This window comes from Arachis hypogaea, chromosome 14 (assembly GCF_003086295.3).
Source record: "Arachis hypogaea cultivar Tifrunner chromosome 14, arahy.Tifrunner.gnm2.J5K5, whole genome shotgun sequence".
NCBI lineage: Eukaryota > Viridiplantae > Streptophyta > Magnoliopsida > Fabales > Fabaceae > Arachis > Arachis hypogaea.
In genome coordinates this window covers 70,706,343-70,724,226 of record NC_092049.1, presented here as the reverse complement: position 1 = coordinate 70,724,226, position 17,884 = coordinate 70,706,343, and the positions used below count along the sequence as shown (strand labels likewise).

At 39.6% G+C, this 17,884-nt stretch overlaps 1 non-coding gene across 1 annotated transcript; it reads left to right on the top strand.

The window, feature by feature from the left end:
• The first annotated feature begins 15,922 nt into the window (after positions 1 to 15,922).
• Positions 15,923 to 16,030, top strand: LOC112746118 (small nucleolar RNA R71). Its single transcript, XR_003174016.1, has one exon. It is a non-coding gene; the product is annotated as a small nucleolar RNA R71 (small nucleolar RNA).
• The last annotated feature ends 1,854 nt before the right edge of the window (positions 16,031 to 17,884 follow it).

Sequence of the window (17,884 nt, the reverse complement as noted above, 5' to 3'; positions counted from 1 at the left end):
CTTTGCAAATCCTAGACATTGTGGGAGCAGCATCTTGGCTCCAAATGTCAATGCTAACAATTTTGAACTCAAGCCACAACTCATCACTTTGGTTCAGAACAATTGCTCTTTTGGTGGAGGACCATTTGAGGACCCACACCAACATTTATCCACTTTCTTGAGGATATGCAACACTGTCAAAACTAATGGAGTGCCCCCTGACAGCTACAAGCTGATGCTATTCCCATTTTCTCTCAGGGACAAGGCCACTCAATGGTTGGAATCTTTTCCAAGGGACAGCATCAATAACTGGGATGATTTGGTAACCAAGTTCCTTGCAAAATTTTATCCACCTCAGAGGATTATAAGGTTAAAGGCTGAGGTACAAATATTTACACAAATGGAGGCCGAACCCATCTATGAGGCATGGGAGAGGTACAAGGCTCTGATCAGGAAATGTCCCCCTGCCATGTTTAATGAGTGGGAGAAGCTTCAAAACTTCTATGAAGGCTTGACACTGAAATCCCAGGAAGCTTTGGATCATTCAGCTGGAGGTTCCTTGCAACTCATGAAAACTGCAGAAGAAGCTCAAGAACTCATTGACATGGTGTCCAACAACCAATATTTCTTTGCTCATCAAAGAGGCCGCCAACCATCACAAAGGAGAGGAGTAATGGAGCTAGAAGGAGTGGATTCAATCCTAGCTCAAAACAAGATGATGCAGCAGCAAATTCAACAACAATTTGAGCAAATGGCCAAGAGGATTGATAGTCTCCAAGTTGCAGCAGTTAACACTAGCCAACCATCAACCACATGGGGACAGAGTGAAGAAACTCAAGAAGAACAACAACAAGAGCAAGTACAGTATATGCACAACCAAGGACCAAATGAAGTGTATGGTGATACATACAATCCATCCTGGAAAAACCACCCAAACCTCAGATGGGGAGATAACCACACCCAAAACCAACAACCATGGCAGAGGAACTCAAACCAACACAACCCAAGAAGCAACCAAAACCACAACCAGCAGCAAACTAACCAAAACCCCTACAGAAAACCTCAAAACAACTACCCCAACCTCAACCAATACCAATCTAATAACCAACCCACCAACCAAAATACCTACCATCCACCACCCACATCTCATAACCCACCTCAAGTATCACCTGAAGCCCAAAGAATCACTCACTTGGAGGCCATGATAGACAAAATGTTGAAACACCAGGAAATGGTAACCAAGAATCAGGAAGCCTCCCTGAAGAGCCTAGAGAGACAGATGGGGCAACTCTCCAAGCAAGTATCTGTTGAGAGACCTTCAAACTCACTGCCCAGTGACACAATTCCAAATCCCAAGGAGGAATGCAAGGTAATACAATTAAGAAGTGGGAGAACATTGATAAGCAACAATGACACTACAAAGAAGCAAGCAGAGAACATCAAAGAACCAACGGAGGATGAGAATCAACCAAAGGCAGATGAAGCTAAGGAGCAAGTTGTGATGCCAAACAAAAGCACTGAGAAACTTAAAGAGAAGGACAACCAGCCATATAGCTCAAAGGAAGTAGCTCAGGGACAGCAGCAAATAGGAAAGAGCATCACACCTCCACTGCCTTATCCCCAAAGGTTCAACAAAGAGGTTAAAGACCAGCATTTTCACAAGTTCCTTGAGACCTTCAAGAAGCTGGAAATTAATATTCCCTTGGCTGAAGCACTTGAGCAAATGCCTCTATATTCCAAGTTTCTGAAGGATCTTATCAACAAGAAAAGAAGCTGGGATGAGAAAGAAACCATAATGATTACTGAGGAATGCAGGGCCTTGATTCAAAAGGGGCTTCCTCCCAAGCTTGAGGACCCAGGGAGCTTCCTGTTGCCTTGCACCATTGGGGAATTGACCATCACTAAAGCAATGTGCGATCTCGGAGCAAGTATTAACTTAATACCATCCTCCTTGGTGAAAAAGCTGCATATAGAGGAGGTCAAACCAGTACAAATGTCTCTAGAGCTGGTAGACAAGTCAATGGTATACCCCAGGGGTGTAATTGAAAATCTTTTGGTCAAGGTGGACAGTTTTATATACCCTAATAATTTTGTGGTTCTAGAATCAAACGATGATGATGGTGACTCTGTCATACTAGGAAGGCCATTCTTGGCCACTGCTAGAGCTATCATAGACGTAGAGGAAGGGGAATTAACTCTCAGGATGCATGACCAGAGTGTCACTCTAAAGGTATTACCAGAGGCACAATTTAGCAAGGAAAAGAAAGACTATATGAAAAATGACCAGGAAAGTCACAGCAACATCCCAATGCTAAAGATTGTGCAGACTGATGAAGAAACCCAAGAGGGTATTAGAGTATTAGCCACTGAAAAGAGAGGCCCCCAAGGAAAGCCTACGGCCAGAAAAGAAAGATCAACAAAAGGAAAGATGAAACGCAGAAACAAAGCAAAAAGGGGTTGGAAGAATAGAAAGATTCCAACAGAGGGGCTTTCCAAAGGTGACAAAGTGCAACTGATATATCAACAGCTGGGGGCAAATCAACAAACCGAGGATTACTACACTGTCAGCAACATACTCTCATTAGAGCATGCTGAAATTGAACACCAGAGAACAAAGAAGAGGATCACGGTCAGAGGAGACAAATTGAGGCCCTACAAGCACCAACCACCATAAAAGAAAGCCTCAATGTCAAGCTAGTGACAATAAAAGAGCGCTTGTTGGGAGGCAACCCAACCTGAGGTAGTTTTCTTTTCATAACTTTTTCAATAAAAGTGTTGCATAACTGCTATGTATTGCTAGAAGCTAAGTTTGGTGTTACACACCAAAAACAATCGAAGGGAGAATGCAAGATGCTAAGTTTGGTGTTCCACCAAAACTTCATTCTAACTTCCTGCACATTGCAAGTTCCAAGCAATCAAACAGATTATTCAAACAACTTAACTGTTTTTGTTTAGTCTCATGTTCATAAACTTTAGCAAGGACACAAAAGTTTGCCCAGAGTTAACCTGTTGAATCAGAAGAAGTAGCAGGAAATTAAGTCTGGGAGTTAACCACCAATTGAAGATACTATGCATCAAGACTCAAAAATGGGCACAGCAGAAAGAAGAACAAAAGAAATGCAAACCAATAGGTTGTATCTATACTTAACTTTTGCTGTTGAGAAATACTTTTGATTGATATCTTGTTAAAGTGTTCATTTAGTTCAAACAGATTCAAATTTCTTTTAAAATAAGTAGGCGAGTTTATGTGTGTGCTTGTGTGTTTACTTTCACTTGACAAGAAGCATGTGTTGTCCCCTGCATCTTTAAGTTCAATAAAAGAAAAAGTTTGAATGTGAAGCAAGATAGTCTCTGTTAGATAGAAGTAGAATAAAAGTAAGTGGTGGTATGTGTGTGATTGTATAATAGCTCACTTTTAGTGAATAAAGAGCCAGGATATCTCCTTCTAAGTAAAGAGTGGCCTACTGCCTATGAATCTCAATTAAATAAAAAATTCCTTGGTTAGAAAGAAAAACAAAAAGAAGGAAAGAAAAAAAGATAGCCAAAAAGTGGCAGAACAAAAGGAAACAAAAAGAAACAAAGCTGGACACCAATAGCTTGAACTTTAAAATATATGCCTGTGATGTCTTTGTATTAGGATCTGCTTGGATTAGTAAGCTCTTAGAAGTGCATCAACACTCGGTGACTTGGGTTAACTAATCCGGGATCATCAGCTGAAAGTCCACTATCAAGAGCAACCTAACTACAAGGCATTTAGTAACCCAAAGAGGTGCTGGGCATCAATGTTTTAAGAAGGAATGTGAGCCAAGTGTCTATGGTGAATAATGTGTCAAGTATAAAGAAAAGAAAATGAACTTGCTACACATGACACTCAAATAAAGCTTATAAACAAAGTAATAGCCAAGGATGAAGGAATAATGAGAGGTCATAGCAGTATGTTACTTGAAGCTTGAAGGAGACTTTCTAGGCCTAGGAGTCAGTAAGAAGTGAGTATTTACATATCCACACAAAACCCCATGAACTATCAATAATACTCTGCTAGCATGAACATCCTCTTCCATTTCATTCTTTCTTCTCAATAAATCTTATCTTGCTTGGGGACAAGCAAGCTTTAAGTTTGGTGTTGTGATGACAAGTCATCTTAGCCTAGTTTAACTAGTCTTTTTCTTTTGTTTTCATTAGAATTATGCACTTTCTTGAGCCACAAGCAAGCCAATTAGGTAGATTTTCATGTTTCCCTTGATTGAATCAACCATGTATGAATTCATGCCATTTCATGAGGTTTTATGCTAAAATTGTTGCATATTATGATAGAATGAATATCTCATGATTATGAGCATAGCTTTGATGAGTTTGGTTAATTAATTATAGGTGAAGAAAGCTTGGAGAAAGGTTGAAGCAAGAAGGACTAGCTAGGAGTAAAGAGAAGACAATGGAATAAGTGAAATTGAACCAGGAAGCAAAAAGCTGGACCTAAAGTTAGCATCAAACTTTTGCACAAACTTTTGGTTGAAAAGTTAGCCCCAACGTTAGCCCCCTAACTTGGAGGCTAACGTTGGAACTTGAAAATCATTCCCTGGGTACCAAAAGTTTGCACCAACGTTAGCCCCTAACTTTGAGGCTAACGTTGGCACATGAAATTTACCCCTGGGCACCAAAAGTTTGCGCCAACGTTAGCCCCCTAACTTTGAGGCTAACGTTGGCATGAAGAAATCCTCCCTGGGCACCAAAAGTTTGCGCCAACGTTAGCCCCCTAACTTTGAGGCTAACGTTGGCACATGAAAATCACAAGGAGGAGCAAAAGTTTGCGCCAACGTTAGCCCCCTAACTTGGTGGCTAACGTTGGCGCCACAAGCACACAAGGCAAGGCCAACGTTAGGGTCAAAGTTAGACCCCTAACGTTGGCACCAACGTTCATATCAGCAAATTTTATGGGCTGCTCAAACTTTTGGTCCAACTTTTGCAAAACTCAAACCCGGTTCAATTGGTTCACTTTGGTTCTTCTCCAAACTTCAAGAGCAACCAACCAAGGCCTCTTTCAACCCAATTCCACCAAGAGCAAAGGCCCAACTCAAGGCTTGAAGATCATTTGAAGAAAGTGTATAAATAGGATAGAATTCAAGTTCTTCGGGGAGCTTTCCTTTTAAATTTTCATAATAGTTTCCGGAGAGCTTTGGATATTGAGTGATCTTTAATTTCTTTTGTCTTGGGGAAGGAGAATTCACTCCTCTTCCTCTCAGTTTTATTGCTTTCAATTTCAATTACAATTGTCTTGGATCTGGGGTTAGAGAATTGAAGAAATTCTGTTTCAATCTCATCCTTGGATCTCTCTGTTTATTTACTAAATTTGAATTTCTGTTTCCATTACTTGCTTCTCATCTAATTTCTTTGCAATTTACAATTTCCTTGCAATTGTTCTTGTTGGATCTAGGAAGGCATTGAGATCTAGACTTGGTTTTCTAGTCTCTGGGTCCTGAGATCTGATTTCCTATTTCAATTCTCTGTTTACTGCTTTCCATGTTCATCTACTTTGCTATTTCGGATCTGATTCAATCCCAATTCCCTTTTTCTCTTCTGTTTAATGCAATTTAACTTTTCCTTGTTTAATTTCTGCAAATCCAAGTCCCAATCCCCTTTACAATTCAAGTCATTTACATTCCTTGCACTTTAAGATTCCGCAATTTACATTTCTTGCACTCTAAATTTCTACAATTTAATTTCTTGTTCTTTAAGATTCAGCAATTTAATTTCCTGCTCTCTTTAATTCCATGCAATTTAAATTCTGCAAATCACCAATCAATCAACCAAATCTTGATTCGCTTGACTAAATCAACCACTAAACTAAAATTGCTCAATCCTTCAATCCCTGTGGGATCGACCTCACTCCCGTGAGTTTTTATTACTTGATGCGACCCGGTGCACTTGCCGGTTAGATTTGGGTGTTTTCGGAGAAATTCATTTTTCACCAAAATATCTCATCACTCGACCTACTTCCTGAAATCCAAGAAAGAGCTCGGATCAGGGAAGAAGCACTAAAATGTTGAATGGCTTCCAGATATAATCAAAAGGTAGTGCCAAGAGGTTTCCCTGAGAATGATCTCATCCTAATCTGAAATGATATTGGAACAACTCGACCCGGAGAAGGAAAGCTGGCAGCAAACTGGAAAGGACCCTACCGAGTCATAGAAGTACTTGGGAAGGGCTACTACAGACTATCCGAACTCGACGGGCGAGAACTTCCTAGGTCGTGGCACGCCTGCAACCTAAGAAGGTACTATAGTTAGAGAACGTAAAAGATCTCATCATAAGATGCACTCTTTTTCCTGAAAAGGTTTTTTAATGAGGCACCAAGTTGAGATCCAGAAATTGTCTGACTCAAAAGGATAAAAACTCTATATGTACATATTTTCATTTTCTTTTAAATAAAATATATTAGACGTTCTACAAAGTTTTCAAGACGCATTAATCTGAAACATTCATCGTCCGATTATAAAGCGAGAGATTGGCAGAAAGTGAAAAACAAATTCACTGCATGATCACGATAAAGACCAACAAAGATGAAAACCAAATTCATCTAAAGGTCGACTAAACGAGGATTTAACCCACCTTCTACAAATCGGCAAAGATGAAAATAGAATAATGCAAGAAGTTATCGAAAGTGATCCGGAGAAAGGACCTGACGAGGTCCTGATAGATTGCTAAATAATAACTTAAAAGACTGGCCGACGTTAAGAAGTCGGACCAAGTCAAACCAAATTATAAGTAAACCCTGGAAAGAGGTCTGGCCAACCCTATAAAAGAGGATTACTTTAACTTAAAAGGGCCCGACATGTCGAAGTCGGCCCAAAACATAAAGTTATAGAAGTAATCCCTGAAAGAGACCTGAACAAGGTCCAAGAAAGAGGATTACAAAAGTAACTTAGAAGGGCCCGACATGACGAAGTCGGCCCAAAACATAAAGTTATAGAAGTAATCCCTGAAAGAGACCTGAACAATGTCCAAGAAAGAGGATTACAAAAGTAACTTAGAAGGGCCCGACATGACGAAGTTGGCCCAAAACATAAAGTTATAGAAGTAATCCCTGAAAGAGACTTGAACAAAGTCCAAGAAAGAGGATTACAAAATAACTTGATCCGACATGACGAAGTCGGCCCAAAACGTAAAATTTATAAACGTAATCCCTGAAAGAGACCTGAATAAGGTCCAAAAAAGAGGATTACAAAAATAACTTAGAAGGGCCCGACATGACGAAGTCGATCCACATAAAGTGCGAAGGCTACAAAAAGTAATACTTGGCAGAGACCTCGCAAAAGGTCCAAACAAAATAGGATTTTTGTTTATTGCCTCAAAAGGAATCAAAGCCACAAGCACAAAAGCCACTCAAAGAAATCGAGCGACAAGGCTCCAAGCACTACCAAAAGCCTAGAAAAAGTGCCTAGACGAGATAAAGATCAACATGATACTAAAAGCGCGAAGTTGTGATAAAAACAAATTCAAAGGGACTACCCAAATCAGCCCCAATAACTGGGAAGCTATTTTTGTTTTTCAGCCTAAAGTTGCTAAACAAGCAACTAAACAATTGTCAACAGTCAGTAAAATAAAATTTACAAAATAAAGAGTTTAAAAGCCCACAATCCGGGCTATCTACACAATCAAGATAAAAAAGTTCAGTTAAACATCAGAAGCCTTCCCGGTAGCATCAGCACAGGGAGAAGGAGGGCGAGTCTGAATGGGCACAGCATCCACGGTCCCATCATCCTGATTCAGGATTTGACAGTCTGGATCAGATACGGATGACCGACCTCAACTAAAGGAACTACAGCAGTTGACACTTTGGCAGCAGGCGCAGGGGGAGGTTCGACATCATCATCATCCGGGTCGTCAGAGACAATCTTACCATCCCTCACAACATTGTCCAGGCTGAAGAGAGAAAGGTCGACCTCGGGAGTCAAAATTCAAACCTGCTCCTTCAGGTTCTCATAAGCAGCATTCACTCTGCCGATAAGATGACCCTGGAGCTCGGAGTAATCAGCTCGGGTAGACTCCAACTCCTCTCTCAAACGCATTTCCTCGCCCTTTTGAAGGCCTTCATAGATTTATTATCCTTAATCATCTCTACAAGCAAAACACAATAGTAAGGAATCAATTAACAAATCAGAAAAAGATCTTGCAAACAATATAGGAGCAGACAAAAGAGGAAAATAAAAAAATTAACTACCCAGCTTAGTTCGGAGAAGAGAGGGATTGGTTAAAAATTTCTTTGTGTCGATATGGGGAGGCTGACCCCAGGTCTCTTCCAGAACAGTCACGAAAGCTTACTCAGCCTCATCCAACATTTCCCATGAATATCTAGATACCCTCACATCCTTTTGCCATTCCAAGGGAAAAGCGGGCTCGTCATTTTCATCCAGAAAAAATGGCCGAGCTCCTTCAACAGCTCGGACTTTAAAAAAGTAATTTTTAAAATCACAAAAAGGTTCATCAAACATACAGAAGACCTTTTTTCCTTGGGAAGCTCGGAAAGAAACCCAAGCGGCTTTCTTCTTAACTACCCCAGGCTTCGTCAAAACAAAGAGATAGAAGAAAAGGGATTGCGAAGCAGGAATATCGAATCCATGACACAACAATTGAAAGATTTTTATAAAACCCCAGGAATTGGTGTGAAGTTGGGAAGGAGCAACATTACAGGACCATAATAGGTTGGTCTCAAAATCGGTAAAAGGAAGGGTGATACTTATCTGGCCAAAAAAGAAATCGTAAGCATAGAAAAAAGGGCGATTTCCAGCAACCCGAGTAGAGAAACAAACTCTCTCTTCAGAAGTGGGAGGTACAAGTTCGTAATTCTTTTCCTCACCAACTCTACTACAAACCCTATGAAATTGCCTAAGCTGCTGACAAAATTCAGCATCAACCAAAGAAACACACAAAAGAACCATCGAATCCACCCAATCAGCCATGCCCTCAGGGACCTGGGAAGATGTCTCAATAATGTTCTTGCGAGAAGACATGAGGTCAACTAGTCCTACAGCAAGAAGAGAAGAAAATAGATTACTAACCCAAAACATCTTGGATAAAAAACAAAACATCTTAGAACAGCTAGAAAAAGCACGACACGGAGCAATACAAACAAAAGGAAATCCTAGGACCACACTAAAGATCCAGGGGCATCCTTTTGGGGGCAAGTTAGGGAGCGAGGACTCAAGGAAATCTACAAATTTACATCTCTACAAGTCCTAACAGGAAGATAACACTCTGAGAGGAAAGCCACGAGTTACAAACCAAAAATCATCAAAATAATTACCTCCCAAAAGTATCAAGAAGAAGTCAAGAAAACGCACTCCGAACAAAAGGCGAAAATCAAATTATGGGTATCGTCATTGGTGCACAAAATTGTGATCTCTGGTAATGGCTCCAAAAACTTGGTGCTCTAATCTCAATTAATAATTTGTCACAACTTCGATACAACTAACCAGCAAGTGCACTGGGTCGTCCAAGTAATAAACCTTACGTGAGTAAGGGTCGATCCCACGGAGATTGATGGTATGAAGCAAGCTATGGTCACCTTGTAAATCTCAGTTAGGCGGATAATAGTTGATTATGGAGTTTTCAAAAATAATACTAATTAAACAGAATATAGGGATAGAAACACTTATGTAATTCATTGGTGAGAATTTCAGATAAGCGTATAGAGATGCTTTCATTCCTCTGAATCTCTGCTTTCCCGCTGTCATCATCCAATCAGGCTTACTCCTTTCCATGGCTGGCTTTATGCAAGGGCATCACCGTTGTCAATGGTTACTTCCCCTCCTCTTGTGAAAATGGTCCAAATGCTCTGTCACAGCACGGCTAATCATCTGAGGTTCCCGATCATGCTGGAATAGGATTCACCCTCCTATTGCGTCTGTCACTACGCGCAGCAATCGCGAGTTTGAAGCTTGTCACAGTCATTCAATCCCTGAATCCTACTCGGAATACCACAGACAAGGTTTAGACTTTCCGGATTCTCATGAATGCCGCCATCAATCTAGCTTACACCACGAAGATTCTGTTTAAGAGATCTAAGAGATACTCATTCAATCGAAGGTAGAACGGAAGTGGTTGTCAGGAACGCGTTCATGGGGAATGATGATGATTGTCACATTCATCACATTCAGGTTGAAGTGCGAATGAATATCTTAGAAGTGGAATAAGTTGAATTGAATAGAAAAACAGTAATACTTTGCATTAATCTTTGAGGAACAGCAGAGCTCCACACCTTAATCTATGGAGTGTAGAAACTCTACCGTTGAAAATACATAAGTGATAATGGAGTTCATTGGTCTCGGCCCCAGAGGGGAACCGGAGTAACCAAGACTTCTATGATCCGAAGATAAAACTCAGGAAGTCTAATACAATAGTAAAAAGTCCTATTTATAATAAACTAGCTACTAGGGTTTACAGAAGTAAGTAATTGATGAATAAATCCATTTTCGGGGCCCACTTGGTGTGTGCTTGGGCTGAGCTTGAATGTTACACGTGCAGAGGCTCTTTCTGGAGTTGAACGTCAGGTTGTAACGTATTTCTGGCGTTCAACTCTGGTTTGTGACTTGTTTCTGGCGTTTAACTCCAGACAGCAGCATAGAACTGGCGTTCAACGCCCTTTTACGTCCTCTAAAATCGTTCAAAGTATGGACTATTATACATTGCTGGAAAGCCCTGGATGTCTACTTTCCAACGCAATTGGAAGCGCGCCATTTTAAGTTCTGTAGCTCAAGAAAATCCACTTTGAGTACAGAGAGGTCAGAATCCAACAGCATCAGCAGTCCTTCTTCAACCTCTGAATCTGATTTTTGCTCAAGTCCCTCAATTTCAGCCAGAAAATACCTGAAATTACAGAAAAATACACAAACTCATAGTAAAGTCCAGAAATGTGAATTTAACATAAGAACTAATGAAAACATCCCTAAAAGTAACCATATTCTACTAAAAACATACTAAAAATAATGCCAAAAAGCGTATAAATTATCCGCTCATCACAACACCAAACTTAAATTGTTGCTTGTCCCCAAGCAACTGAAAATCAAATAGGATTAAAAGAAGAGAATATACTATAAATTCCAAACTATCAATGAAACATACCTTCAATCAGATGAGCAGGACTTGTAGCTTTTTGCCTCTTGAATAGTTTTGGCATCTCACTTTATCCATTGAGGTTCAGAATGATTGGCATCTACAGGAACTCACAGTTCAGATAGTGCTATTGATTCTCCTAGTTCAGTATGATGATTCTTGAACACAGCTACTTTATGAGTCTTGGCCGTGGCCCTAAGCACTTTGTTTTCCAGTATTACCACCGGATACATAAATGCCACAGACACATAATTGGGTGAACCTTTTCAGATCGTGACTCAGCTTTGCTAAAGTCCCCAATTAGAGGTGTCCAGGGTTCTTAAGCACACTCTTTTTTTGCTTTGGACCTTGACTTTAACCGTTCAGTCTCAAGTTTTCACTTGACACCTTCACGCCACAAGCACATGGTTAGGGACAGCTTGGTTTAGCCGCTTAGACCAGGATTTTATTCCTTTAGGCCCTCCTATCCACTGATGCTCAAAGTCTTGGGATCCTTTTTATTTGTCCTTGCCTTTTGGTTTTAAGGGTTATTGGCTTTTTGCTCTTGCCTCTTGGTTTTAAGAGCTTTTGGCTTTTTCTGCTTGCTTTTTCTTTTTTTTCTTTCTATTTTTCTTTTTTTTTCGCTATTTTTTTTTTTGCTTCAAGAATCATTTTTATGATTTTTCAGATTATCAAATAACATGTCTCCTAGTCATCATTCTTTCAAGAGCCAACATATTTAACATTCTTAAACAACAACTTCAAAAGAGATATGCACTGTTCAAGCATTCATTCAGAAAACAAGAAGCATTGTCACCACATCAATATAATTAAACTAAGTTCAAGGATAAATTCGAAACTCATGTACTTCTTGTTCTTTTGAATTAAAACAGTTTTCATTTAAGAGAGGTGATGGATTCATAGGACATTCATAACTTTAAGACATAGTTACTAACTACTAATGATCATGTAATAAGACACAAACATAGATAAGCACTTAACATTAAGAAAACGAAAAACAGAAAATAAGAACAAGGAATGAGTCCACCTTAGTGATGGTGGCGTTTCCTTCTTGAGGAACCAATGATGTCCTTGAGCTCTTCTATGTCTCTTCCTTGTCTTTGTTGCTCCTCCCTCATTGCTTTTTGATCTTCTCTTATTTCATGAAGGATGATGGAGTGCTCTTGATGTTCCACCCTTAGTTGTCCCATGTTGGAATTTAATTCTCCTAGGGAGGTGTTGATTTGCTCCCAATAGTTTTGTGGAGGAAAATGCATTTGAGGCATCTCCGGGATCTCATGGTGATGAGCTTCCTGCGCCTCTTGAGCTCCATGAATGGGCTCTCTTGCTTGCTCCATCTTTTTCTTAGTGATGGGCTTCTCTTCCTCAATGGGAATGTCTCCTTCTATGAAAGCTCCAGCTGAGTAACATAGATGGCAAATAAGATGAGGAAAAGCTAGCCTTGCCATGGGGGATGACTTTTCGGCTATTTTGTAGAGTTCAAGGGAGATGACTTCATGAACTTCTACTTCCTCTCCAATCATGATGCTATGGATCATGATGGCCCGATCCACAGTAACTTCAGATCGGTTGCTAGTGGGGATGATGGAGCGTTGGATGAACTCCAACCATCCTCTAGCCACAGGCTTGAGGTCCAGTCTTCTTAGTTGAACCGACTTGCCTTTGGAGTCAATCTTCCATTGAGCTCCTTCCACACATATGTCCATGAGGACTTGGTCCAACCTTTGATTAAAGTTGACCCTTCTAGTGTAGGGGCGCTCATCTCCTTGCATCATAGGCAAGTTAAACGCCAACCTCACAATCTCCGGACTAAAATCTAAGTATTTCCCCCGAACCATTGTAACATAATTCTTTGGATTCGAGTTCTTACTTTGATCATGGTTCCTAGTGATCCATGCATTGGCATAGAACTCTTGAACCATTAGGATGCCGTCTTGTTGAATTGGGTTTGTTAGAACTTCCCAATCTCTTCTTTGGATTTCATGTCGGATCTCTGGATACTCATTTTTCTTGAGTTTGAAAGGGACGTCGGGGATCACCTTCTTTTTGGCCACAACATCATAGAAGTGGTCTTGATGAGCTTTGGAGATGAACCTTTCCATCTCCCATGACTCAGAGGTGGAAGCTTTTGTCTTCCCTTTCCCTTTTCTAGAGGATTCTCTGGTCTTAGGTGCCATCAATGGTAATGGAAAAACAAAAAGCTTATGCTTTTACCACACCAAACTTAGAATTTTGCTCGCCCTCGAGCAAGAGAAGAAAGAATAGATGAAGAAGAAGAAGAAAATATGGAGAGGAGGGGGGAGGTGTGTTTCGGCCAAGAAGAGAAAAGAGGGTTGTTTTGTGTGAAAATGAGGAAGAATGGAGGGTTATATATAGGGAAGGGAGGGGGGGTAAGTTTCGGCCATTTAGGGTGGGGTTGGGTGGGAAATTGATTTTGAATTTTGAAGGTAGGTGGAGTTTATGAGCTTGGTTTATGGGGAAGAGTGGATGGATGTGAGTGGTGAAGTGGTGATAGGGAAGACAGATTGATGTGATTGGTGAAGAGTTTTGGGGAAGAGTGTTTATGGGATTGTGTCAAAGAGGGGTGAGAAGAAGTGAGTGGAGGTAGGTGGGGATCCTGTGGGGTCCACAGATCCTGAGGTGTTCAAGGATTTACAACCTTGCACCCAATTAGGCATGCAAAATGCCCTTGCACACAACTCTGGTCGCTCAGCGCCAGATTGGTGCTTGTTCTGGGCGTTGAACGCCCATTTGTTGCCCATTTCTGGCGTTGAACGCCAGAACCATGCTTGTTCTGGGCATTTAGCGCCAGCTCTTCTCCAGGGTGCATTTCTGGCATTCAAACGCCCAGATGCTGCCCATTTCTGGCGTTCAGCACCAGAACCATGCTCTGTTCTGGCGTTGAATGCCCAAAACATGCTTCTTACTGGCATTTAAACACGAGTAAGGTCTTCCTCCAGGGTGTGATTTTTCTTTTGCTGTTTTTGATTCTGTTTTCAATTTTTATATTTATTTTGTGACTCCACATGATCATGAACCTAATAAAACATGAAAAACAATGAAAATTAGATAAATAAACATTAGGTTGCCTCCCAACAAGTGCTTCTTTAATGTCAATAGCTTGACAGTAGGCTCTCATGGAGCCTCACAAATGTGCAGAGCTTTATTGAGACCTTCCAACACCAAACTTAGAGTTTGGATATGGGGCTTTGACACCAAACTTAGAGTTTGGTTGTGGCCTCCCAACACCAAACTCAGAGTTTGACTGTGGGGGCTTTGTTTGACTCTGCTTTGAGAGAAGCTCTTTATGCTTCCTCTCCATGGATGCAGAGAGAGATCCTTGAGTTGTAAACACAAGTTTGTCCTCATTTATTTGAAGGATCAATTCTCCTCTGTCCACATCAATCACAGCTCTTGCTGTGGCTAGGAAGGGTCTTCCAAGGATGATGAATTCATCCTCATCCTTCCCAGTGTCTAGGACTATGAAATCAGCAGGGATATAAAGGCCTTCAACCTTTACTAACACGTCCTCTACTTGTCCATAAGCCTGTTTTCTTGAATTGTCTGCCATCTCTAATGAGATTTTAGTGGCTTGCACCCCAAAGATTCCCAGTTTCTCTATTACAGAGAGGGGCATGAGGTTTATTCCTGAACCAAGGTCACACAGAGCCTTAAAGATCATGGTGCCTATGGTACAAGGTATTAAGAACTTTCCAGGATCCTGTTTCTTCTGAGGCAATGTCAGTTGATCCAGATCACTTAGTTCATTGGTGAACAAGGGAGGTTCATCTTCCCAAGTTTCAATGCCAAATAATTTGGCATTCAGCTTCATGATTGCACCAAGGAACTTGGCAGTTTGCTCTTTAGTAACATCCTCATTCTCTTCAGAAGAGGAATACTCATCAGAGCTCATGAATGGCATAAGGAGGTTCAATGGAATCTCTATGGTCTCTAGATGAGTCTCAGATTCCTTTGGTTCCTCAGAGGGAAACTCCTTATTGATCACTGGACATCCCAGGAGGTCTTCCTCCTTGGGATTCACGTCCTCTCCTTCCCTAACAGGTTCGGCCATGGTGGTTATGTCAATGGCCTTGCACTCTCCTTTTGGATTTTCTTCTGCATTGCTTGGGAGAGTACTAGGAGGGATTTCAGTGATCCTTTTACTCAGCTGGCCCACTTGTGCTTCCAAATTTCTAATGGAAGACCTTGTTTCATTCATGAAACTTACAGTGGCCTTGGACAGATCAGAGACTAAGTTTGCTAAATTAGAGGTATTTTGTCCAGAGTTCTCTGTCTGTTGCTGAGTGGATGATGGAAAAGGTTTACTACTGTTAAACCTGTATCTTCCACCATTATTAAAGCCTTGTTGAGGCTTTTGTTGATCCTTCCATGAGAGATTTGGATGATTTCTCCATGATGGATTATAGGTGTTTCCATAAGGTTCACCTAATTAATTCACCTCTGCTATTGCAGGGTTCTCAGGATCATAAGCTTCTTCTTCAGAAGATGCCTCTTGAGTACTGTTGGATGCAGCTTGCATTCCATTCAAACTCTGAGAAATCATATTGACTTGCTGAGTCAATATTTTATTCTGAGCCAATATGGCATTTAGAGTATCAATTTCAAGAACTCCCTTCTTCATAGGCGTCCCATTATTCACAGGATTCCTCTCAGAAGTGTACATGAACTGGTTATTAGCAACCATGTCAATGAGTTCTTGAGCTTCTGCAGGCGTTTTCTTTAGGTGAATAGATCCATCTGCAGAAGTATCCAATGACATCTTTGATAGCTCAGATAAACCATCATAGAATATATCCAGGATGGTCCATTCTGAAAGCATGTCAAAAGGACACTTTTTTGTCAGCTGCTTGTATCTTTCCCAAGCTTCATAGAGGGATTCACCTTCTTTTTGTTTGAAGGTTTGAACATCCACTCTAAGCTTGCTCAGCTTTTGAGGAGGAAAGAACTTGGCTAAGAAAGCAGTGACCAGCTTATCCCAAGACTTCAGACTATCCTTAGGTTGAGAATCCAACCAGATTCTAGCTTTGTCTCTTACAGCAAAAGGGAAAAGCATGAGCCTGTAGACTTTAGGATCTACTCCATTAGTCTTAACAGTATCACATATCTGCAAGAATTCAGTTAAGAACTGAAAAGGATCTTCAGATGGAAGTCCATGAAACTTGCAGTTCTGCTACATCAGAGAAACTAGTTGAGGTTTCAGCTCAAAGTTGTTTGCTCCAATGGCAGGAATGGAGATGCTTCTTCCATGTTGATTGGAATTTGGTGCAGTAAAGTTACCAAGCATTCTCCTTGCATTATTATTATTTTCGGCTACCATCTCCTCCTCCTGTTCGAAAATTTCTGAAAGGTTATCTCTGGATTGTTGTAATTTAGCTTCTCTTAGTTTCCTCTTCAGAGTCCTTTCAGGTTCTGGATCTGCTTCAACAAGAATATTCTTGTCTTTGCTCCTGCTCATATGAAAAAGAGGGACAGAAAAATAATAATAATAGGGATCCTTTTTACCACAGTATAGAGGTCCCTGTGTGAATAGAAGAAAAGAAGAAGAGAAAATCTGAACTCAGAGAGAAAGAGGGAGTTCTGATTTTTGGCGAGTGATGTGAGGAAGAGATGTTAGTAGATGAATAAATAATTAGAAGGAGATGAGGGAGAAGAATTTTCGAAAATAATTTTTTTGAAAAAGAGTTAGTGATTTTCGAAAATAGTTTTTGAAAAAGGTTAGTAGTTTTCGAAATTTTTTTTTTAAAATCAAAAGTTAAAATAATTAGTTAATTAAAAAGAAATTTTGAAAAAGAAGGAAGATATTTTCGCAAATTAGAGAGAGAGAGTTAGTTAGGTAGATAAGAAACAAACAAAAAGTTAGTTAGTTAGTTGAAACAAATTTGAAAATCAATTTTTAAAAGATAAGAAGATAAGAAGTTAGAAAAGATATTTTAAAATCAAATTTTTGAAAAAGATATGATTTTGAAAAAGATAAGATAAGAAGATATTTTTGAAAAGATATGATTGAAATTAGTTTTGAAAAAGATTTGATTTTTAAAATCACAATTAATGACTTGATTCACAAGAAATCACAAGATATGATTCTAGAACTTAAAGTTTGAATCTTTCTTAACAAGCAAGTAACAAATTTGAAATTTTTGAATCAAAACATTTATTGATGATGTTATTTTCGAAAATATGATGTGAAATTAAGAAAAACATTTTTGAAAAATATTTTTAAAATTTTCGAAAATAACTAAGAAAAATGAAAAAGATTTGATTTTGAAAAAGATAAGATTTTTAAATTGAAAATTTGATTTGACTCATAAAAACAACTAGATTTTAAAATTTTTTGAAAAAGTCAAATCTAATTTTCGAATTTATGAGAGAGAAAAAGGAAAAGATATTTTTTTTATTTTTGAATTTTTAATGATGAGAGAGAAAAAATTAAAACATCATTTTCATGTTTTTCTCTTTTCTTTTTGGATCAAAATAAGGAATGCATGCAAGAACACTATGAATGTCAAGATGAACACCAAGAACACTTTGAAGATCATGATGAACATCAAGAACTTATTTTTGAAAATTTTTAATGCAAAGAAAACATGCAAGACACCAATCCTAGAAATCTTTATTGCTTAGGCACTAAGAATTCAAGAATGCATATGAAAAACACCATACAACAAAAAACAAGAAAACATCAAGATCAAACAAGAAGACTTACCAAGAACAACTTGAAGATCATGAAGAACACCATGAATGCATGAATTTTCGAAAAATGCAAGATGAATATGCA